This window comes from Parasteatoda tepidariorum, chromosome 8 (genome assembly GCF_982258835.1).
Source record: "Parasteatoda tepidariorum strain Cologne lab strain chromosome 8, Ptep-v5.0, whole genome shotgun sequence".
Classification (NCBI taxonomy): Eukaryota; Metazoa; Arthropoda; class Arachnida; order Araneae; family Theridiidae; genus Parasteatoda; species Parasteatoda tepidariorum.
This window is the reverse complement of record NC_141762.1, coordinates 12,484,505-12,511,032: the sequence shown is the minus strand read 5'-3', so window position 1 is coordinate 12,511,032 and position 26,528 is coordinate 12,484,505. Positions and strand designations below refer to the sequence as shown.

At 27.7% G+C, this 26,528-nt stretch overlaps 1 long non-coding RNA gene across 1 annotated transcript in view; it reads right to left on the bottom strand.

The window, feature by feature from the left end:
- Positions 1 to 4,700: 4,700 nt before the first annotated feature.
- The window catches only part of LOC107451222 (uncharacterized), a 39,580-nt gene continuing 17,752 nt past the window's right edge, over positions 4,701 to 26,528 (bottom strand). The window contains exon 3 of the long non-coding RNA XR_001585044.4: positions 4,701 to 5,102. This is a non-coding gene — a long non-coding RNA (uncharacterized LOC107451222). The remainder of the gene's footprint in view (positions 5,103 to 26,528) is intronic.

The following is a 26,528-nucleotide window of genomic DNA, read 5'->3' as shown; positions in this document are numbered from 1 at the left end:
TATTATATTTTTGACTGCAACAATTTAATGGCGTCATTATGTCGTGAAAAAATTGTATTTTTTTTCTAACTATTTTAAAGCCAAGTTTGAAAAACAAACAATATTTCAAGACCATGTTCAATTTTCACACAGAACATTTAAGCCTTTACTATATTATTGCCTGCATACATATGTATTAAGCATCGATAAATAAATAAAAGTATCACATAACTAATCCTTCCACATTTTTCCAGAAAAATTGCCTTAATTCCAATATAAAATAAATAAATACATCAGTCTTCTATCAAATATCGTTTTAAACTTCAGAAGAAGAAAAAAAACAATCAGCAGTAAATTATCTTGATCAGAATTTCCCCAACGTAAAATATCCATTGAAGTTCGCGACGCACATTACGAGGAAATGAGATCATGATGACGACAACAAATGACGTCATAAAAGGGAATAACACTTCTTTTTCACTGGCTGAAATGCGTTCGCTTTATTTTACTTGAAAAAGTAAGATAGTAGATAGCAAGATAGTGTTCCTAAAATTGTAATAATAGGATAACTCCTGTCATTTTTGACATGATGACTGATGTCATTGATGACTATCACTTTTAAATAGCGTATGACAATGACGGGCGTAGTTCCAGTATGTCGTCATTGTTTACATTGTTCGAACTAATTTACCGTTAAGTTCGAATTGTAATCAACGAAATCAAAATTAATAATTTTTAACTAGAAAATTAAAATAGTTTCAATAATAATACTCGCAGTTTTACTTAATTTATTTTACGATAAATATATTATTAACTACAAATATATTTCAAAATTCTAAACATTTTTACAGTGTACTTGAAAATTTTGTCACTTCCTATAGGTGGGAAGGAAAGCTAAACACTTTCAGTATGTCACTGATATTTTACGTGCCATATTCAGAGTAAATTTTTTTCAACACGTTCCTATTTTTTCTGAGTTGTACTTTTTATCTGATTTTTTTTTCGAGCTCTTTATTATCGCTATTATTTGCCTTGTTTTTTTTAGTGCATTTTTACTCGTGCCGAAATTTTTTAATCGTCGTTTTGTAAATCAGAGAATCGAAAAAAGTTACAACGCTTACAATTAACAGTTCCCTTTCTTATTTTAAATTAAATCAATAATCTTATTGAATTTTTTCTTTTTCCTGCTCTTAATAGAGTACACCCCCTCCCTTTTTTTTTAAAGTTTTATTTTAAAATTTGAATGTAATTTGTTAAATTTCAGAATCGAACAAAATTACAGCCCTTATAATTTTTAACTCTCTTTCTACTTTCTTTAGTTTGATTTATTATGCATTTCGCTTAGTTTATTAGGGTACATAAATCTTCTTCTCAACTTTAGAATTTATATACTAAATTAGAAAATCTAACGTTATTTCAATATTTAATATTTTTAATCTTTTTTTTTAAAAAAAAAAATTAGATCTTTAATAAATATTATAATTAGATTTCAGAATACTTTGTTCCCATTCCTGTGATTTTTAGAGTACTTTTTTTTAACCAATACAGTTTTTTTGCGAGTTAGAGAATCGAACAAAATTACGACACATAATTTTTTAGTTCCCTTTTTTGCTTTTTATTTAAATTGTAAAATTTTATATTTCCTTAATTTAATTTTCATTGTAGCTTTTTTACGTGTATTTTTTATCCATACATATCGTTATCTTGTCAATTTTCGAATCAGTGTGTTAAATTAGAAAAACGAACAAAATTACAGCTCATATTATTTCATTCTCTTTCTTTCTCCCGTACTTTATTTTTATATGTATCTCATTTAATTTCAAAATTGAAAAAGATTTTTGAGTACGTTTTTTCTATACTTATGTACTTATCAATATCCAAATAAATATGTTAAATTAGAGAATCGAACAAAATTACAATGCTTATTATCCTTAATTCCCTGCCCTCAGAGCGTAACAACAGGGGTTAGATCACATTAAATGGGAAGAGCAGAATCCAATCATATTAGTCATTCCCCTTCACCTATGATGCGTAAAATATAAAAGGGGGGGATACGGTGGTGAGGGTAACAGAGAGGGTCCATTGATTGCTGTAAGTAGCGGATGTTGACAGAGCATTGGTTGACAGTCCTGTTAGAAATGATAAGCGATAAATCTCGTGGTGAAAAACAATGGAAGAGGAAGTTAGACTCCATTCTGTCACCTCTGGCGGTAGATCTTGGCGGCTATTGGATTGTTTAAGCTCACAAAACCTAAAGAAATTTTTTTTTATTTTAAACAGGAATTTTTCTTGTTCTACCCCACCTACGAATTTTTAATACCTGAGGGCAACCCCCACCCCCAATGTCTCCTGGCTAATGTCATTGTTAATGATGAAGTTCATTCATATTTACTTAATTTCCACCACTATTAAGTGGATGATGTGTTTAATAATATCTGAAATGTTTAAAATGAAATCGTTTGCACAGATTAGAAGTATTACACGGACAATAGGATAATATAGGTTATGGTTGGGGGGAGGTTTAAAGGTTTTATTGTAAAGCATTTTATTGACTGCTCAGAGAATATTTTCACTGTGAGGGGGGGGGGGCGGATTTACCATTTAGAGCGTTAATCCGTTACACGCAATGCTACATATCTTCAATTTCTGTGCTTTTATTTGTGCTTGATTCAAGTTGTTTTGCTGTACGTAGCACATCGTATACTCTACCCTTTGTTCGGCTACATTTTTAATTGTTCTTTTTTTTCCCAGTTTGGTTATTCATTTTACAGAAAAATTTTCTAAAATGTGGTCGATTCTTATAAATTGTAATAAATTAAATAATTAGAAATTACGTAATTAATGTACCAACGAAATGATGTAACAGTGCAGCTGTGAGTTGATGTAAATAACTTGCGAAGCATAGTGTTTTCTAATGCTTCATTTTGATTATAAAATATTTTTTTAAAAAAGTAAATGTCTACAATAGCGTGTTTTTTTTATAAATTGTTTTCAGTAAATTAAAATTACTTGGTAAATTTAACGGGTCCCTGTAAATTAGGAGGCTCTAGGCCCAGCCTATCAGATCTTATTGAAAATCAGATAACGTTCAGATTAAAGAATTAATGCAAATTTTATAAATTTCGAAAAATAATAATAAAATTAAAATTTAATTTGTAATGAAAGATCTTTTTTAATTTTAACAAGCTTTGAAATGCATGATTTATATTATTATAAAATAATATTGCTTTATGACTATTCAAATATTTGTCCTCAATGCTAATTTAAGGATTTTTTTTTACCGTAGACTGTGATTTAAAGAGATTTCCATTTTTCTCACATTCTGCTTATAGTTAACTAAATTTCATGATAAGAAAAGAAATGCCTGTTATCTGTTTTATTAGCAAAATTATAATTATTACTAACACTGAAGTAATTTAATTTATTAATTACTGAAATAGACTTTTCAAATGTTCACTGCGTTATTTTCTTCTAAATGACTTGAACGATGTAATTATAACATTTAGCAACATAATAACATTTAGCTCAAAGTTATTATGTTGGTTAGCTTCATTCAATAGCAAAATACACCTGTTGTCATGTCAATGTTAAAAATATCATTATTATTAACAAAGTAATAAATGTAATAACTATTGTATTAATATAGGTTTTTCAAAATTCCACCGTGTAGTTCTACTCCGAATTCCGTAAATAGATGTCCATTTTTCCAATATGCAGATTAAAGTTATTATTTGTTTAACTTCGTGCTGAAACGTCTTAGCCATTTTCTTTTGTTGTTTAAATTATAATTATTGTAAACAATAAATTTATTAATTGACTGTTTTTTATTTATAATTAATAATTTTTTTTTATTAGTTATGGACTTTTAAAGCTCACCCCTTCTGAATTAACACTAAAGTTATACATTTAGTAATCATTACATTTAGTTATACATTTAGTGTTAAAATATACTTTTCGAAATTTCATCGTGTAGTTCTCTTTTGATTCCGTAAATAGATGTCAACTTTTCCAACATGCAGCTTAAAGTTGTTATTGTTCGTGCAATAACGGAAAACGATCATTATTGTAAACAATAAATTTATTAGCGAATGTTTATTAGTTATTCATTAGATTTTTGTTAAAAAATCTACCCTTCTGAATTCAATTTGTTTCTACTCTGAGAAAAAATAGTATGGTCAAAACTTCCAGAATATGGTAAAATTTACCGTGTTTTTTACCGATGCGCTTTGATAATGATTTCGGTAAAATGAACAATTAAATATGGTCTTGTATTATGTGACAAACTTACTATGCAGTGCTTCCCAAACTTATGACTTGTGTACCCTTTCTAAATTTTTCGTAACGCTGTGTACCACTAATAAAAAAATGAATGTATTTTTTACTATAAAATTTTTTTACGAAAGTTAAAAATCACAACTGGCTGTTGACACCACTAATTATTAACTGTTAACTCTGCAAAAAATAGCCAATAGAAAAGTACGTAATCGTAAATTTTCATGGTTAGTTTTGTTTTTAAACAAAATATTTTGCAATTTTCGTTTGATGCATCGCATAAAAACGCGTACTCCCGCTAAACTGATCCCGTACACCTGGGGTAGAGAGCACTCTAACCTGGGGTTACGGGTACCACACTTTGGGAAACACTGCATTAGAGCAATCCGGTAAACCGTTACCACATGAACGGAAAAAATATCAAATGAATGTTTTAAATAACGCATATTTTGGTTTTTGTTACCAGAATTCTGGTTCTCTTTACTAGAAGTGCCATTACCATAGAGTGTTGTAATTTTACCAGATTTTTTTTCTTCTTTTAAATACAAACTACTTTCTATACTTTGCGAACGCTCTGATACCAGACAGCAACAAGCTGTTTGTGGTGTAATCAGTAGCTGCTACACTTTTCCAGTCGCTTTTGTCGCAGATGGTAGACCAGTTATTTTATTTCATTTTTTTTCTTTTCACCTTTCGCTTGATCGTGTGCCTCAAATATCCTTGGCCAGGTGCAAATACTGATTGAAGCGACAGCTGTTTAATCGGGAACTCCAATTGCGGGTTCTTATTGGAAGAAAATACTGCACGTTCAATTCTTTTCTTCGTAGGAACAGCTTTCCTTCAAATATGCCCTAAAAATAAAAACAATGAGTCTAAAATACCTTCTTTCGCGTATATGACAAAATTAAATGATGAGGATTTTTTTTTATTATTATTTGTCATACAATCTTGAAAGTTTTAATCATGCTAATACATCGCAAATGGAACAAGAAGTAGTTAGGAAAAATGGGCAAGTTCCCCGACAAGGAGTGTTTAGGAGCCCTCATCTAACTGTTCTGACAATTGCGTTCGAAAACTAACTGAAAAGTTGAATCGGTTTTCATCTTAACCATTTGATGCAGGGTGTCCCTTTATATATATATATATATATATATATATATATATATATATATATATATATATATATATATATATATATATATATATATATATATATATATATATATATATATATATATATATATATATATATATATATATATATATATTCTGACGCTCTAATTACAAGCAAAAATATATTTATTTCGGTATTTTTCAATTTTTTAAAACAGTCTGAGAATTACTAAAGCAATCTATTAAATTATCATAATTATATTTGTACTAAAATAAATAATAATAAAAAAAGTTGCTCGAGTTTTTTTTCTTTCATATTCAAAAACTTATGGACAGTTGATTTCATAAATTATAGAAATTTCGATGATGGGTAACTGTTATCCTTTAGATCTAAGTAGCTGCAAATAAGAACAAATATGAAAAGTTATTGTTTGGAATCGGGTACTTGCAGTTCAAGAAGAAGATCACCGATACCCACGCATGTGACCCATGAAATCAGAGCCAGCTGATCATTTATAAGTAAAATGGCATGTTAAAGTTGAGCTAAGTTTCTTCACATAAGTTAGAATGTTACTTCTTCTTCTTCTTAGTCAGCGCAACAGCCACTTGCAGGCCTTGACTGCCTCAACAGCTGACAAATGCCAGCTTCTCCATGACAACACCCTTCCAATTTCTATGTGTTTAATTAACGTGAAGTTAAGTAATTACAGCTCCGTCTCTCTCATCGAATTTGTTGAAATATTCGTTGAATTAATTTGTTATAATTCATTCTCGTCTGCGTCTTTTACTTAAATTAGAGATATTATTTGTTTATGTATTTTGTTGTAACTGTGATGTATATTTGTTTTGTGTTCCTGGCATCTTCGATGCATAATTAGTTTGTTTATGTTCTACATAGTTTCATGCCTGTCTTTCTGTTAAGTAAGAAATTTGTGGAGCGAAAGAATTGAAATCTTTGTGAAAGAATATAGAAGGAGTCACGTAAGAGAATTGTTACTTGACGGAACTTCACACTACGTCACTTGCAGGTATCCCATTGAGCCGTGATTGGAAGTTTTTATCTTTAATGCAGAAAAAAACTCTGATGTTTCATACTGTATTTCAAAATTATAAATTATTAAAAATGCTAAGTGGAATATTTTCCACTAATTTTTACCTGTATTAATGAAAAATATAGAAAAATTTTGAAGAATGTGTTTAATAAAAATTTTGCATCAAAAGGTTAAGAAAAGAGTGGGGATATTCTGTCTTTCTTTTTTTGTTATAAATGAACGATTCTGTGTACAATTCGAATGTCTTGGAAACTTGAAAGCAAACTTTTCATATTAATTCAAAGTATTTTTCAAAGCTGCAGCAACAATATTTTTTTCTCACTTTTACTTCAAAATAAAAATTTATATAAAATATACATTTAGAAATTGAGATTTTGATTGGCGTATTTAAAGTAGAGCGATCAAACCACATTTAGTAGAAATGATCTCTAAGTTTGTAGAAATCGTAAATTTTATTTTATTATTCTACAAGATATTAACTTTTATATTGTAGTTTAGTTTTCTGAAAGAAATATTTAAAATGTTGATAAAATTAATAATATCAAACTGTTATACACCCATTAACCATAAAACGATAAATTTTTTAAAAGTTGAAGAAATTTGGAGCGGGCTCCAACACCTCTGGAACAGACTCAAACTTGAAAATGTTAATCATAATAATTAATAAAAATTTTTTATCCAACTTTTCTTGATACATTAGCAGATATTGAAAAATGAAAGGCTTTTAATTTCTATGTCATTTTAAACGTCAATCGTATTTAATTTTAAAAACAATTGCAGTTATTAAATTAGAAAAAGCTCTTATTTATTACATGATCATGCAAAATTTAATCGCAATGGTTACATGAAAAGTTTTATAATAACGGTATTACGCTTTTTGCTGACATTCTATAATCGTATTTGTCATGCAATCTTATTTGTTTTAATCTCACAAGTTTAATGAAATTTTTAAAAATATGCGAAATTAATCTGAAACACTTGCAGACATTAAATAATTAAAGACTTATTTAAATTAATTTTAGAAGCTATAATCTCACAATTTTATTGAAATTTTAAAAATTAATGGAATTAGTTTGATTCACTTCCTGACTTCCAATGATAAGTGACTTTAATTTATCCCTTAAAGAAAAAATAGAATGTTTTCGCGGTTTCATTTATGACTTATCTATGATGCCTATTAAATGATGAGGCTTAATTTATTTCCCAACCTTTACTGAAAATTTCAATAAATTATCGAAATTTCGAAAAGATTTTATTGATTGGTGATTCGATTTTATTTTCTTAGCTTTCGCTTTTATTTCTTAGGGTCCAATGCTCAATTTATAATTATTGAAACAATTATTATATTTAAATTTGTCATTTAAATAATTATAATGATTTAAACAATTAAAATATTTTAAATTGAGATGTAAACAAATTAATAAAACAAATGTAATATTATAAATTGTGATGTAAATAAATTAATGAAACAAATGCAATATTATAAATTGTTATTGAAAGAATTATAATTATAGAAATAATTACAATATTTTAAATTGTTATTGTAACAATTACAATATTTTAATTTGTTATTGAAACAATTATTGTAATTATAAATAAAAATTTCTTTTTTTAAATGTTGAAAATTTGTAAATTAATGTTACGTAATAATCCTTATTTGTTGATTTTTCTGAAATTATAAATGTAAAAGAGATCTTTTTAAAGGTTCAGTGTAACCGAATCGTTCGTGCCATAGATTGTTATGTCACTACTTGCGTGCGCTGAAAGCTGCATGCATCTCTCAAATATATGGGATTTCCTCCCTGTCGTCGCAGCAGAAAGGTTTATTTGTTAAGTTATTTATTATCAAAGCTCTAGTTTCCTTTTTTTCAAACAACTGGACAGCCAACCTACTATTTTATTTATTTTGGAGTCAACATCTCAATTTTTTTTCTCAAGTGTTAGCACTGCTAATAAAGTGTTTTATTTATATATGGTGGTGATATTTTTTTCAGCGTGTTTTCTCCCACTTTTCTCCTTCTCAATTCCTAAGGGTCCGATGCACAATTTATAATTATTGAAGTAATTATTATAGTTTAAATTGTCATTGAAACAATTATAATTATTTAAAGAGTTTCAATATTATAAATTGTTTTTTGTTAAACAATTGTTTTCTTAAACAATTATTATTATTTAAACAATTACAATATTATAAATGGTTATGTGAAATAATTATACAACATTTTAAATTGTTATTGAAGCTGTTACATCCATTGGAACAATTGCTTTATATTAAATTGTTACTAAAACAATTACAATTGTTCAAATTGTTATTGGAACAATTACCATATTTTAAACAGTTATTGTAACAAATAGCAAAATTGTGATTAAACAATTTTGGTTATTGAAACTATTACAGTCTATTAAAGTGTTATTAAAAAGAACGATAGCAATTTAAAAAATTTACATTGCTTATTAAGTATGTTTAAAAAAAAGATGCTCCCATTAAGTTCCCACATAAAATAAACTTAATTTAATATTTTCAATGCTATGTTCTTCGATTTGACTGTTAAGGAAAAAGGTTATTTTATTTCAATCGAACCTAAACGAAAAATGCAAGGACAATCACCTTCGAAATATATTTCTATCACCACGAAAAATTTCCGTCATGACTTTCGAAAGTGATACGCTGTTTATTGTTTTACACTTCACAAAAATATAATTATTTTCTCTTTTTTAGACTAATTAAAAACACGTGGCTTTTAAAGTTTAATTTTTTTGGAGAAAAATCTTTTTTTTCTTTCTAGTTTGTGTTTGCATTCCAAATCCCTGAATAAAAGAATTAGTTGCAAATATTATACAGATTAAGAGCAATAACCATTTATCAATTAAAACAATATATTATCTCATTTTGAATAGAAAAGTTATTTCAAATTATCTCGTGACGTAGATATCTCATCATTATTTAAGTACGTGAAGAGATAAGGATATGAACAAACGTCACTAAAAAAAAGAGGAATTTAATCGAAAATAAGTTTTAAGGAACCTAACTGAACGGAAACTATCAAGATCAGATATTGCCAGAAAATGATTGCGTCACTATTTCCATGTTTCATCACTGTTGCAATATTTTCACCCTGAACTGAAAATAAATTAAACGCAAAAATTTTTATTTATAAAATAAATTAGATTACATTATTATTTTTAAAGCAATGTATTACTTTTTTTAAATTTAACTCAATAGCATATTAATCAAATTATCAAAACAAAAATCACAAATCTCTTACCAAATCGGGATTGAATTTTCTAATTTATTTTAAGAGATACATTTATGATTTATTTACTAAGAAGCATAAATAAATCTGTGGCTTAAAACACGAACGTAAACAATAAGATCATTTTTATGTTCATTGTAGAGGTAAATTCAGCATCTGGCTTATACAAACTAACATCCCGATACATCGACATAAGAGATGATACATCATGAAATATCGATATATTTATGAACATCGCGATATCACTATTTGAAAAATTATTCCCAATATACATCATGACTATGACGCATGAAAAATATGGAATCGACGATATTGATTGACAGCCATAATGTCATGATCTTTATCGAAGACGATAACATCGCATTAATTAACAACTATAATTATCGAGTACGATAATATTTTATGATTATCATCAACGATTAAATTAAAGCAGGTTTAATTTATTATAAATGTCGACAATGATTATTATTAAATAAGGCAACATCGCGCAGACCCGTATAATATACACGAACGCCATTAGCGGGAAATTTCCCATCATCGCTGAAAATTTTTTACCATTACTAAAATGAATTAAATAATAATCCGCCTCTTTTCGAATTCCCGAGAAGAAGAAAAAAATATTCGTTTTTACACTTTTTCCTACCAAAATGTAAACACGATTTAAAATTACATTCACATGATTTAATCACACATCGCGATTTCTATTTACCCTATTTAAGAGCGTGCATCGTGTTTTGTATTTTCCCGATTTCATATTAAATATCGCTTTTCGTATCCATGTGATTTAAAAGCCACTATTATGATTCGTGTTCAGGTGCCTTAAAAATTATACATCGAAATACGTATTTACGCGATTTTAACATCTAACATCGATATTCTTAATAAACGCGATTTTGAAATTAAACATTGAGATTCGTATTTACTCGATTTTAAAATTAAATGTCGAGATTCGTATTCACGTGATTTAAAAATCACTCATTGAGATTGAAATTCACACAATTTTAATAAAATCTCCGATCAATATTTTTATTAAATAGTTGATAACATTCTATGTATAACATTCTACTGTCTCTCAAATGCTCTTTTTTCTAGTTTAAATTTCAGGTATTTTTTTCAATTATTTAAGAAGTGTTTTTGCATATAACGTGTTTGTATTTCTATTTTCAGCTTTTGGTTTCTTTACCTAATTCATCCCTGTAGTATGAATCAAAATAGAGTTCTATAAAAATGAAAAAAATTTTAATAAGAAAATCCGTCAGTTTCAAAGAAACTAGTTTCAATTGAAACTAGTTACAAGAGTTAATCTATGCGTATAGAAAGTTTTTTAATTGAGAGTTAAGTTTTTCGTTTTATCTAACTCAGGCGATAATCACCAATCTCGTCATTCCGTGACAATTTATTTTATTTCTATAATTAATCACTATTATTGATAATAATAATTACCAAAGTAATAACAAACGCGAGGTTTCCCGAGAACAATTGATGAGTTTCATTTATGGAACGAAAATATTGACGTATGTAAAAATTTATTTAATTAGGAAATTATTGGGTAATATTAATATTTTTTGACAATATACCGTGATAATCAAATTCCAATATCGTTCAACGTAATACATAGAGTTATTTTTATTGGCCTGCGTTACTGTTAAATATTTTCATGTTTATTTTCTAGCAGCTGCATCAAACATTAAGAAATTTTAATATTTTTTTTCTAGTTTTCGAAGCAAGTTAATAACGAACAGTTTATTACAGTTGTTCTACTTTTCTTTTCCTTAAGAATAATAGACTATTGTTAATCGCGACTATCATAAAGTAACTAACAAAAAATAGTAATCATTACTTTGAAAGCGTGCGACCTGAAAGGGATAGTTATCTTGAATAGTATTTCCTCGAATTCTTTATTATAATTTAGATTGGAAGTAACTACAACCGAAATGTTTATAATTAATTTCTTAAATCCGAATGTCACAGAATAAATCTAACAAGAAACATATCCCCAGGGTTAAATCCGAAATGAGGGCCAACGACCAAAGATGCAATTTCTTCCTTTCTTTCAGCAGCAACAAATGACCTAAATCAAAATATCTGGTCCAAACGTCTTTTCGCGTTCCGCACGTCGCGCGCATCGCTCACTTACGCCAAGCAACAAGGACAAGCAAACGATAAAAAAAAAGTTATCAAATAAAGAATGAAAAAGAAGTCATAACGCACATTTCCTCCTGCATAATGGGAGAGCGAAGAAATCGGGGTGCGCATAACTTTTACTTTTTTATTTTAAGTTTTATTTAGTTTTTTTATTTCTACGAAGAAGAGGAAGTTGACAGTAGGAACAGGAAAAAAATTGCTCCTTCGCTTAATGGAAGAACACTTTAATGCAAGAAAATGGAAGCTGAATCGCTCTATGAATTCGGGTTTTAAAATCAATTCCTGAAAGGAAAAATTCATATTTAACCTCTAATTTAATCAAATAGTTTTTTCTTTCAATTTAAATTATATAATGAAATTTGTTTCTTTTCTAATTTTTTTTAACATTATCATTTTCGTTTACTTAATTTCTTTAGTTCTTTTTTTTCTTCATTAAATTTAAAAATAGTTGAACCTTTTTTACATTTGTATCGAATATGAAAATTTTTTTTTCGTCAGGAGTTTATTTATTTTTTTATTTATTTATTTACTTACGAAATTTGTTTTTAGAGTTGCGCTTAGGGTGTGGTACGATTAACAAAGAGCGACCTTGCAAAGTCGAAGAAATTTAGGGCAGTTAAATAATTATAGTGTAAGAAAGTAAATAAGCTAAAAAAAATTTTATAATATCAAAACAATTAAGCAGAATTAAAAATATTTGCTACTTGTTTTTCGACATTAATTTTGCTTTCATTACTTACAAAATCCTATTACGTACAAAGAAAATTACAAGAAGAGGCTTTACTTCTTTTGCCATCACCTATTATGATGCAAACTTTTATCAACATATTATCTTCAGAATGATGTTATTTTGGATGTTCAAGGTGTTGATGAAAATTGAAAATAAATTGGAAAAAAAAAAATTTAAACTAATTCAAAAATATATGAAACAGAAACAAATTCTCAGATTCTAAACAAAGTAAAAAGTAAGGTTAAAAAGAATAAAAACATCGGCGAAAAATCATTTCTCACAAATTAATCAATTTTCCAGATGTTGATTTAATTTCGAGAGTTGATTCACACCTGTATGAAAATAGCCATTTCTTTTAAAGATGGATGAGTAATATTTCGATTATGATAAAGCTAAAAAAGTTTTTGTAAATTTTGATATTCCTCTCGCTTTTTTTTTATTGTGAATATTGCAATGTAGAATTGAAAATGTTACGTACTATTAGCAACTAAAAAGGAAAATTTGGCAGACTTTTTTTATAACAAATGTAGACTTTTTGTTAAAAAATCAATTGTCTTCGCAAATGAAAACAAAACAAATATGCAATTAATATTTTTTATCCCATTTGACACTGTATGTTTGATATACTTTACACTTTCAAGTATGACTTAGTTTCTCTGATTAATCTATAAAAAAGTTTTTTTTTTTTTTTGAAAAAGCAAAAGATTAAAAAAATTATGTCTTTAAATTTAAATTGAATTCGATGTCTTTAAATTAATTGCCCCAAACAATTTTTTTTTCAAATGCAACTCAAAATAAATAAATTGACGTGAATAAATAAATATAAATGAATAAATAAAATAAATATAAATACACACGTAAAAATTAACATAAATAAAACTATCAATATTAAAATATCTAACCAAAAATACAAGTTACACATTTTTTGCGCTTTGCATTTGTAAATGCAATGTTAAAAAAAAGAGCAACAAATAAATCAGATACGAATTCTCTGATTCCAAACTGAGCAAAAGATAAGGTAGAAAAGAATTTAAAAACATAAAGGAAAAAAGTATATTATAAATAAATAAATTTGTGATAAAAAATATAAATAAATCTGTGGGTTAAACCACAAACGACCAATATCAATAAGATGCTTTTTATGTTCGATGTAGTGGTAAGTTCAGCATCCGACTTCTACACACAAAAATTTATAGCGAGGTGATGCATCAAGAAATATCGATATTTTTTTAAACATCGCGATAACTCCATTTTGCAAATTATTCTCAATGCATATCGTGAATACTATGACTTACGTAAAATACGGAGTCCACGATAATTATCGACAACCACAATGTCATGATCATTATCGAAAATGATAGTATCGCGTTCATTTCCGACTATAATTATCGAATACGGTAATATCTTGATTATCATCATCGACGATAAAGATCAAACAGGTTAAATTGGTGATCATCAGTGGAAATCACTAGTGAAAATTAAAAGCGGATGATTAAAAGAACTACAAGAGGTTTTGTATGGTTTTTGCCTCTGCACCTGTGGACATGAAGGGTTTCGAACTTAGATACCCCTCACTTAAACTAAATATAGAACAATGTAAAATTCTGACCTGTTACCCAATGCTCAACTTCAAAACTGTTTATCTATTTCAAGGGCACTTTGGAACATTCTTGGAGGGCGCTGCGGAATTCGAATAGAATACTCAAACACTGGATATCATAATTGAATAAATTTTTCCATGTTGCCCCAACACCAAGACACATATTTTTATATCCTAGGATATCCTTTTGGGTTCAATAAATTACCTTAAATCCATTAGGCTACCCCCTGAGCAGTAAATAAAAACTCCACGGCGCCTATTATACGGCCATGAGTCGTACACTTTCCCCCACTCTGAAATGATAAATCCCATCAAACGACGGAGAACCTCTTCTTCCCTCCCCTCCCCCCAACCAAAAAAAAGACAAAAGAGAGCTTCCGAACCCCTCACCCATACTCACCGAACCTATCACCGTGACTCATGGGAGGGTTAATTTTTTTTTGTTTTGTTTTGTTGGAGAGTCCCCACTGAAGTACTATATGACAGAGAGGAATGTATACGAGGGGGACGAAATTTGGGTGAAGCCGTTTATATAAATTAAAGCTGCCCTTTCGCTAACTTGCGAGAGATTTGGGTAGAAGAGCTGAAGCTAACATTAGTTGACGAGGCATTATTTTATTACGATGGATTGGTCACAAGTCTGGAGCATTCGGATTATTTACCAATCTTTAGCATGATAGTGGGGGGACCACAAGCTTCTCATGTTTGCTCAATTGTTTATATGTGCATGTTACCGATAAACTTCGAAGCCGTTAATGTGCTAATAAGCAGATTCGTCAGTTTTCAGTAATTTACTCAGGTAATGTGCAGTTCCGTATCGTTTAAGTTCTAAAATTTAACGATGCAAAGTCTGATTCTATCAATCAATTTCTTAATTGCATTAATTTTGTTTCCTTAGATGAGCTGTTCCCAATTTTTTTCCCGGCTGCGGAACCCTAATTAATCTACCTTCTTTCGGCGGAACCCCGACTTAATTAAGTTGAAGGTAATTGTGAATGTTATAACCTATTACAGACTATTTCTTAAAGATTCTTCTTATTTTTCTCCTGTGATAACAAATTTATTAAAGGGTTATTTTATTCATTAAAGAATGTCGTATTGCAAGAAAAACTTAAACTCTTTTAGTTTGGCAAACCACGCAATCATTTAAGGATCCTAAATACTTAGATTGAAAATATGTTGTATTTTTGGAAGCTTAACTGTTATTATAGTTTGACAAACAATTCTTGCATTAAAAGATCCTCATTTTTATCAGCCATAATAAATTGATTCAAAATTTTAATTAAATAAAAACGCATTTAATTCATTTATTAGAACCTATAATTGTCATAAAATAATTTGATTTTCAATTAAAGGAAATTTCCCAGGCGAAATAAATGGCTAACATATTTAACTAATTAATAACTCATTTCTTTTTTTTAAATTTAGTTGTCATCTCAAACTATGATAGTTTGGAAAATTATTCTGAAATTTAGGGACACGACAAATTTTTGGCCAAAATTTCATTAATTAAAAAAATGAGTTTTATTTAATTTTCGCATCTTTTCGGGGTATGAACCGTTTTGCGATATTTTAATAGCTTTTAATATTTTTACAACATCATAATCTTTCATCATAGCACTACAACAACATAAATCAACCTTGAAAGTTTATTTTTCCCCTTATTTATTGTTGTTATTTATTTTTCTTAATCATAAATCAATAATCAAATCATCGCAATGAGAACTTACAGAAGGATGAGAAGACAACAAGTTAAACAAAGTTCGAATATTATTCTTAATCGAATAGTTTAATCTATCCCTTTTACTTACAAACAACAAACCAGAGAGAAATTGATTGACAAGAAAACAGCACTATAAATAATCATTGACCTTGATAGCTACTTGGATTGTGTTTTATTGATTTTTAAGTGCTTAGAACAACTTGTTTGTGGAATTGATTTCATTGCTTCTAATTGCTTGCCTTTTGCGAAATCTGTTTTCTGTAAACACCATTTAAAGTAAGAGTTAAATACTTAATCCTTTACCAAAAAGTAATAATCTGAAAAAATAATGTTTTCGCGCGTATGGAGAGTTTTTATTGTAAAATTGATTGTGACTAAAAAAAGAGAAAATAAAAAGAATGAAAGGCAGGAAGTAAGAAAGGCAAATAAAATTTGTATAATTCACACAACTTACATAAAGCCAATAACTTGCATAAGCAAACAGCTTAGTCTTTGCTGTCTAAAAAATTCCGGAATCCGACAACCATTTTAAATAAAAACTTTATAAACTTTGATGTCTTAAATAAAATTATTTTAAATGATAACTTTACTTATCACTTCGTTTTTACGTAGGAACTACAGCTAGTCTTTCTGTTTCTGAGGGGGAAAAAAGGAAAAAAAATAAGAAAGAAAGTTTTAACCATTTCCACCGTCGTTTCAGAAAATTTTCGTCGCGTCTATTGTTTATTAAAATTCTTATAACGCAAAAACAATTGGATGAAATCATGTAAAATTTTGCTATGAGCATAAGTTTGCATAAAGTTAGATTATTATTTTTTTTTTTCACACTACATAATTTAGATAAACAAACTCTCATAGTTGGAAATGTAAAATATTTTGCCGTGACGTATTCTTTTGTTTAGATAAGAATTCCATCTCACTCTATTTAAACTTCGATTTAGTTTTCAGGTGATTAAATATACGAACACACGTTTTTTAGTTCTTACAGTTTTGAAAAAAAATATACATATATTGCTAAAGAAAAACAGTGCTGAAAATTAACTGCGAAACAAAAATTTATTGCTGTGAAATTCTAATTTTTTTAGCAACATCCTTACAGACCTAATAAAGGGGGGGGGGAGGAAATCTCGGACTTTAAATTTGTTAAATTTCAGTAAATTCAAAATTTTAAATTTTATTAAAACTCGGGCTTGGCGAGCAATCGCGAGCATTGAGTGGACTTTCTTATCGTTCATAAAAAAATAATAGTAAATTTTGTACTATACTTCTGCATATAAACTATTAAAAAAAAAACTACTCTCCAAGTCACAGTTTAGGAATTTCAGAAAAATTCCGTTAGAAAAATTTTACCCTCCTCAAATAGAGACACATATTATAACAAGATAACACTGCTTGTTCCAAAAGAAGAAAAAAGAAAAAAACTATTATTGAATATCTATTATCTAAAGTAGACAACAAAGATCGTCTGCACCTGGGGACAACTAGTACTTTTCTGCACCCTCCCCAACGGATGGGAAAAGGTGTCATTCACCTGGTTTTGGAGAATTCCCCCTGCCACTGATTTCTTCTTTCAAGGATGCCTTACGTGAGGGAGAAATGGGGTAGTTATTCAAACTATGATTCGATTTTCCTTTTTTTAAATAATATTCGAATAATAGAACAAGGTTGAGGGTGAAAAAAAAAAAAAAAAAAAAAAAAAAAAAAACAGAGAAGGAACGTGTGAGGCAGCCCGTGCAACCAGCTAAGCCGACTTTGAAAGGAGAAAGGTTAGTTATGGGGGACGTGGGGGTGAGGGGGGTTGCGGTGACTATGCAGCGGTGCAAAATATAACTGAATTTCACTGGAGTTGAACTTGGGGAACATGATGGCTTACAACTATCGTCTTAATTTTTGTTCTAATTTAAAGGGGAATGGACAAAATAATGTAAACACTTCTATACTATTGCTTTTTATAACAATATCTTCAGAAATGTTTAGAGCATGCGATTTCTCATGCAAATTAATTGAAGTTTAAAGATTTTAGAGCCCTTAAGAAACGTTAGTACTGACAATAAAATTAGAAACGGAAAATAGTGTTTTTAAACACCCTATGCCAAAAAAAATGAATCAATAAATTTGTAACTTGTAACAATTATTTCGTTTAAATAATTTCTCAAAATTTCGTAAGCCTAGTCTAAATATTTATGGACGTTTGGAAATTTTTATAAAAGCATTTTTTTTTTGTCCTCAGTTTTTTTGCTATAACTTTAAAAATACTCAATAAAATTAGACAGAAATTTTAGAGCAATTTAAAATTAATTAAAAAATTTTTGCTTTAAAAATTTAAAAACAATTCGTTGAAAACTGTGCAATAAATAAGTAATTAAACAAGTTCTTTAATACTGCGCATCCGCGGAAAAAATTTAGCAATTTTTTTTTTCTCTATAATTTTGTAGTGAATCGCATTTTGCAACTAATGAAAAAAGTCCGATGTGACTATCTTAAAAATGTAAAGAGTTTCAAGTAATTTTCCATCTACTTTTTAAAAGAAACTCAAGATGATAAGGGGTTTTCTATAAATAGTATTTTGTATCATAAGACAAAATTAAATAACAAATGATAATACCTTGCAACAAACTGTCACAAACTGAAGCATGATTACATAAGGAAAGAAAACATGCGAAAGAAAAGATACTTTTATGTTGGATGATCAATGCCGGTGTCATTTTTTAATAAATCTGGTTTGATAATATAAACTAAAATTTGTAGAAAAATCATTGAGCTATTTTTAAAAAAAGAACGAAAACACCTTAGAAAATTGTTTGAAACTTTTAAAATTTTTAAGATATTCAAATCAGACTTTTTTTATTTAGTTGACAAGTACAATTCACTAAAATATTAAGAAAAAAGCAAATTTAAATTTTTCTCGTGCTTTCACAGTATAAAAGAAAAACTTAGTTAAAAGAACGCAGTTTCAAACAAATTTTGTCTCAAATTAAAAGCAATAATTTTGTAATAAATTTTTAATTGCTCGAAATTTTTTTAAAATCTCTATTGTATATTTTTAAAATTATAGCAAAAAGTAAGAAAAAAATTTTTTTTTTCTTCTAATTTATAAAAATGTCAGCATCTCCTTAAATATTTAAACTAGGTTCACGAAATTTTGAGAAATTATCGCGTATAATAAGTAAATTTTTCACGTCCTACAACTGTTGCTACGGAATAATAATCAATAACTCATTAACCCAAATTTTGTCAACTACAATAGACAATCATCTTTCGTGGAATTACAAATGTAATAGCAAAATAGTGAAATCACCTTGTGAATTTTTTCCCTAACGACTGTTTTCCCTAAAAATCCCCCAATTTGTGGAGAATAAAGAATAATTAACCAAGTCTAATTTTTCAGCTAAAAGTCAATTGTTCATCATGCAAATATCTTTATAGATATTTGTAAAATAATGAAATTATCTTGCAATTTTTGTTCTACTTTCCACTGTTGCTCTGGAATAATAATTAATAAGTCATAATAATATATAATAGTCAATTATCTTTCCTGGAATTATCTATGAAATTGGAAAATAGTAAAATCATCTTGCGAATTTTTCCCCTAAAAAAATCCCCAATGGGTGGGGAATAATAATTGATAACCAAGACTATTTTTTCAGTTAAAAGTCAGTTGTTCATTGTGCAATTATCTTTATGGATAATTGTAAAACAATCAAATCATCTTGCAATTTTTTTACTACTTACAACTATTGCACTGGAATAATAATCAATAACTCATTAAATCTAATTTTGTCAATTGAAATAGTCAATTATCTTCAGTGGAATATCTATGTAATTGCAATATAGTGAAATTCCCTAGCAAATTTTTCCTTAACGACTATTTTCTTTATAAAAATCCCCCACAGGATGAAACATAATAATTGATAATCGATTAACACTAATTTTACAGTTAAAAGAGTCAATTGTTCATTGTGAAATTATCTCAATAGATAATTGTAAAATAATGATATTATCTTTTAAATTTTTCAAAATTTACTAACTGTTACTATGGAGTAACCAATTTACTACTCAAAGAGTGTCTTACTGAATCATAAATTTTGATTTTTATTTTTTTAAGAAAAAAAAAAGAATGAAAGAAAGAAAAGAAAATTAAAATTTGAACATGATTTCGGAAAGACGCAATTTTTCGCATCGTTTTCCGCAAATCGTGTTATTTTTTTAAACATTGTTACTTTTCAAAATAATAACACCGCAAAACACTTTTTTAAACAAATTATTTTATAGCAATAGTTTGTAATTTGACTTGTTAATTAAACCCTTTTTTCATGTTAATGTGACTGCGTAGTTTTCATATACTTTAACATTATGGCACATTCTCCGGTTCTCAAATGCTAAAAATAGATTTATATTGTTAATTAGATTAAAAAATATCATAATATAAGTTGCTATATAGGGGCCGTTAAAAAATTGCGTGATAATAATTTTGATGATTTTTTAATTCTACCTTTTTGTAAGCAAAAATAATCAAATTACAAAACTCCATCTGCTTACGGAAGGTTTATGGTTTTTAGATATCTTATTGATGAATTAGATACCTTATTAATGAATTAGTGCTTGTAAAATGTTTTTCTTTTCCTTTTTCCAAATTTAAAAAGGTTTTATCCTTGAATTATCATTTTTTTTTTCGAATGTTAAATATTTCACTAAATTCAATTATTTTTGCAATTTTTGAGAGATTTTAGCATTGCTTAGACTTTTTGCTCCCTCAATGTGCATGCGCAATATCTCAATGACTCCGAAGTGTACTTTTTTACTATAAAAAGAAAATTATAAAATAAATAAGTCAAATGCTATAGTCAAAAGAATTTATAAATGTAAATATATTCATTGACATTTAGTGCGGAAATAATAAATTCATTTAGGTGTCACGTAACAGAGGTAAACCACATTTAAAAAAAAGTTTTATTTTCTTTATTCCATTGTGTTCGCGAATTGTCCGTGTAAAATAGAGACTATACATATTATTACAGAGAAATCACAGTTTTCAAAGAATTAGAATTCTTTTGTTGTTGTAAGTATTGAGAAATTAAAGTATTTTGCACGAATAACAATATATTTAAACTCCATTATTTATTTAATTATTTTGCTAGTTCTTTGTTGTTTTAGTGAATAACAATTTTCATTTCTTTACATAGAGATAATATACATATATTTGTACTATCCTTTGATGTATCGTTTGAACACCTATTTTTCAACCAGAGTTTTACAAATTTATTCATCAAGACTTTTGCGAACTTAAAACAGGGATAAAAACAGTATATTATTCGCAAAAAAAAGAGTTATATTATATAATGACAGAGACTTTAAAAAACAATCTTATACAAATCTTCCATAAGTTCTATTCAAAAAAAAAAAAAGAGAAAAAGATTAAATTAAATGCAAATGCTAAGGCAAAAAATAAAAAATAAATAAAATATAACTTAAATTCAAAAATTTAATAAACATCAATTCGTTCATTCAATTTTCTATTCAGATTGAAAGTGAATCAGATTGAGAGTGAATTGTGCCACAGTCAAGTAGTCAGAGGGGGTACTTGTGGGTAAAATGTGCCGTCGACCCCTTTTTCCCTAATAGAAGGTGTTTTTTTTCTTCCTCTCTCCAACCCTCTACAAGAGCCGTAACTTGGGTGGCCCAACCATGCAGCACACGCCACATTTTCCCCCTTCTTACCCTTTTGTTAAAATACAGAATTCAGCACATAGAGTTATGAATTGGAAATTTTAGTTTTCTAAGGTCAAAGTGAGCTATAACGATGAACGGCAAACGATCAAGAATTTTCCTTTCCTAGCTGAACAAGAATAGCTGAAATTCGAAGAAATTTCGCAATTATTTACCATTGAGATGTGAATACTCTTTGTTTTTGAAGAAATTGAGTGCTAGAGGAAATTTTGTATTATTGTTTCATTAAATATTTTATAATATCATAAGACTTTTAGTTCGGAAGTCAAGAATGAAAAGTCAAAGTAAATAAATTAAAAAAAGTAAAATAGTAAAAAATAGAAAATTACTGTTTCAGATCTAAATTATCGAGTTTTAAATTCCATTTGTTTTAAGAAGTTAGTGTATATCAGTTTTAATCGGTACTTGTCTGCTTCTATTTTGTTTAATAATTGCCTAAACTTGTTCTTTTTTTTAATAAGTTTTTTTTTATTAATGAGGAGTTTTAGTACTAAAATTTTTTTAATTATTTAAAAAAATGATTTAGTATAATCTGCTCGCAAACAAACCCTCAAATAATAAAATTGAAGGCTAACTTTGCTTATGTTAAATTTGAAAAGAATTATGCTTACTTATAGCATAACTTTTTTAAAGGCGCATTTATTATAATTTTTTTTTTATTTTATATATTTTTCGAACTTTTTTTCATTACTTAGTATTGATTAAGGTAAAAATAAGTGAATTTCTTTTATTTAGCCTTATAAAAATTTATGATTATTAATTGCAGCATGAAACACTGGTTTTTTCTTCAGCGTTAAAGATAAAATCTTTCAATAAATAAATTTAAAAAAAATAAGTAAAAAAACCATTGATTTAACAAAATCAATTATTGATAAACTTTTGAATACGAAGGGAAAAAAAAATTTTTTTTGATAAATTGTTTTTTCTTCTTCTTCAAAAAAAAAAAGTTGTTAAAATTTTTGAATATTGATGAGAGAAAAAACTTCTAATTTTAATATTTTTTTTTTGAATTTATATTTTAGCGCAAATATAATTCCGATAACCTAATAGATATTTTTTAGTAACTATCAAACTGTTTTTAAAATTAAAAAATACCAAAATATATTTTTTCTTGTAATTTGATCGTCAGAAAAAAAAATATATAAAAAGAACACTGGTGTCCCATCAAAGGGTTAAGACGATTAGTTCAATTACGAAATTAGCCATCTTAACGACTCGATATATTAATTTTTGAGCTGTGATTATGATATTTTATTTCTTAATAGACGTTCATTGGTAGTGTGACTGATCAATGTATAAGTTTTATTGATAAATAAATCATAAATTTGTTAGCTACTATATATTGTTAACTGATTTTTAATAAAAAAGGAAAAGATTAAAAAAAAATTACGAATAGAAATATTTTGAATTTTTTCCCCTTTAAATAGAGAGAAAAATTATATAGCCTACAATAAAATTCAAATAGGGAAACTTAAGTAAAAGTAAGGCAACTTCAGATTATTTGATAAATGTTAATCAAAAATTATCTTTGATAGTGCCTAATGATTTGCGTTGCTACAAAAAAAAAAAAAAAAAAAAAAAAAAAAAAAACAGCAGTACAACAGGACCTCTGCCGTATCATTATCTTAAAATCAGGTCAAAATAACTTTTTGTTATCAATTGTATGCGTCACCGTAGTATTTGTCGATTCAGAAGCCAATCAGGTTCGTTGCTCACGCATGACGTCGCTTACAGGCATCCAATTAAATCTGATTTAAATTACATGGTTGGGTATAAGCACTTCACTTCTTCTTAAGTTTTTTTTAAATAATTTTAAGCAAGAACTATCGTCCGAAAGATCGTCAAAAATTATTAAGCATGTTTAGAAATAGCACACGATAACTGCTTCGAATTTTTCGTAAAATCGCTTTACCGATTTAACAGAAAAGTAACGAATATTGAAGATGTCTTCACGTTTCCGACTTATTAGTTGAAATGTTGCGTGTTAATTTATAGAATTTTTTTTTTTTCTTTAGAAAATATGAATATAGATTTTTCGTATAGTTCACCATAAAAGATAACAGCCTTAATCATGACCGTTATCTTTCAGAACGGACACAAAATTAATATGATTAGAACGTGCCTATTGCTAAGAATGTTCTATAGTCCAAGAAAATCAGAAACTACAAATTGCATGTTTAGTTTCTTTTCAGATTGAATTGAATTTTGAATTTCTATCACGTAGTATTCCTATATGGATCAACCACGTACACTATATTTTAATCACGTGGAGAGAATTTTTCTGGTATGATTTTTGTCGGTGCAAAATTATTCAAATAAGATTTATTTTTTATCCTTGACCTAATTTTTATTTATTTATTTTATTTTATAAAATATAATTTTTTGCTAAACATATTGCATGCGGTCAACTTTTCTAAAGAAATGTATTACAACTGTTATAGATAAAAATTTAAAAGAAAGAGGCAGGCAAGATTTCATCAAAGATGTAACTAACTTGTCACAATAGTTACAACTTCATTTAAAAAAGAAAAAATTACGACAAACGATTGTAGTTCTGATTACATATACTATACTGAATCATTTATGCTTGTAGTAATAACAAATGGATAATTTCTTTGAAAAACAGAACGGAAACGAAGTAGCTTTTCTTCCACTTTTAAATAGTTCGGACAGCAGAAATTTCAAAAATGTATCTTTACGTGACCCGCTTCCAATGGGTTTCTATCCATATTTTACACTAGCAAATTAATTTATGTTTTCCTCAGTTAAAGTTTAATTTTAGTTTTTATTAGATTATTTTTAGTTAATTAAAAAAAAAGACTGAAAAAGATAATTTTTTCATTTAAATTCCCCACAAAAAAATTTTTTTTTATCTAAATTTCCCACGAAAAAACATCGAAAAGAACTTTTTATTTATGCATAAATTCGAAATTATTTAGATGAAGAAAAAAAAAATGATTTATAAATTTATAAAGACGTTTGCCCGAGAATTCGTATTTCCTTTCACTCATTTTATAATTTCTTTTACTGCAAATACGAGTAGCGTAAAATTTGATATCTAATAATAACATCTAATTTTTTGTAGCAAATTTAGCAAGTTGCGAAAAATTCGATAGCTAATTTTGACATACACGTTTCTTATAATAAATATAATAAGCTGCGTAATATTTGATTACTAATTCTGACGTAAATATTTCTTATTGTAAATAAAGTAAATTGCGTAAAATTTGATAGCTAATTCTAACGTAAACATTTCTCATAGTAAATGTAGTAAGTTGCGTAATATTTGATAGCTAATTCGAAAGTAGACATATCTCATAGTAAATGTAGTAAGTTGCGTAATATTTGATAGCTAATTCAAACGTAAAAATTTCTCATTGTAAATAAAGTAAGTTACGTAACATTTGATAGATAATTTTATTATACTCTTAGCAATTGTTGTGAGTTGTGTAAAATATTCCAGCTTATTTTATCATAGATATTTCATACATTTATGTGCTAAGTTGCATAAAATTATAAAGCTAATATTGACTTACGTTTTACGACAAATTTTATAAAATATGTAAAATTTAAATAATTAGAATATATTTCTCATAGTAGTACAATTATAAAACTGTAATTGTTTTTACGAACGCAAACGATAAATATTATCTGGGAAAGAGAAAGTGAGCAATAAAACTAAGAGGAAGAAGTTTAGAGAGATAGTAAAGAGAGAGAGGGACTGTCTATTGTGTTTATTTTTGTTGACCCACTATTTTCCAGTCTAGGTATCACCAGGAATGTCTATGTGGTGGGTATCATCGAAAAAAAATATATATGTATGGTGATACTTTTTTCACATTCCTCTTCCCTTGCAGCCGCCAAATGTGACTTATTGAGAAATTGGCGTCTTTTTAAGTTGACTGACCTGTCTAGACTTGTACATGATTTATTTTCCGTTGTAATCTCTTGATTTACCGAAGGTTATCTTTCTCGATTTGAAAAGTACAGAAAAGTTCTCTATTCATTTTTTTCATTTACAGTCGTCCCCACTTAATTGCATATCGGATAATCGAATAACCCGCTTATACGAATAAAATTTAATGGAACCAAATCATTTTTTTGAAAGTAATGTTAAATTTTTCTTCGTTTAAATGGATATTTTGTAGTTTCCAGTTATGGTTTAATTGCAGAAAGAAGAGGTACTAAAATGAAAGAATCTGTTTATTTTTAAGAAATGTTTCACCAGCTAGAATGAAATTTTCAGTTATGAATACAATAGGTGGTCACTTCAATAGGGACTTACTGCTCATGTGTATATCTGAACAGGTGTTAGGAGTGTAGTTAAGAATTAATAAAATTTTGCTGGCAGTTATACATTGGAGTGAATGAAGAAGGGTTTTACCCCTCTCTGAATTACTTCACTAACTCGTCATTTAGAATGTGATCAAGTACAGAATGATTTATTTCGCAGAGAAGACTTATGGTGAGCTATGAGCTTTGATAAGAAAAGTTTCAAATACCTAAAACTCTAGTGCACAGTGTGTCTTTCGCTTAAATAGAATAATCATTGCTTACTTCAGCGAATACAAGATGAGTATGAAAGGAATAAATAGTAATAATCAAAAAAAACTTTACAAAAAAAAAAAAAAAAAAAAAAAAAACATTTTATTATCCCCCCAAAAAAATACTCTTGATTCGTCTTTTTATATTAAAAAAAAAAAAAAAAAAAAAGAATATTTAAGAGTAAATAAAGAAGAACAGTATATTTTTAGGCAAATAATTATCAGAGTGATAAGTTATCTTACCTACGGTTAACTAATGAAACAAATGTATTTAGACATTTTTGGAGTATCAAATTATCACTTTACTTCGTATTTTTCCATGCTTCTTTGTTAAGGAGATAATTTTTCCTAAGATTATTTTTTATTTCTAGGTTGATAAATATAAAAGC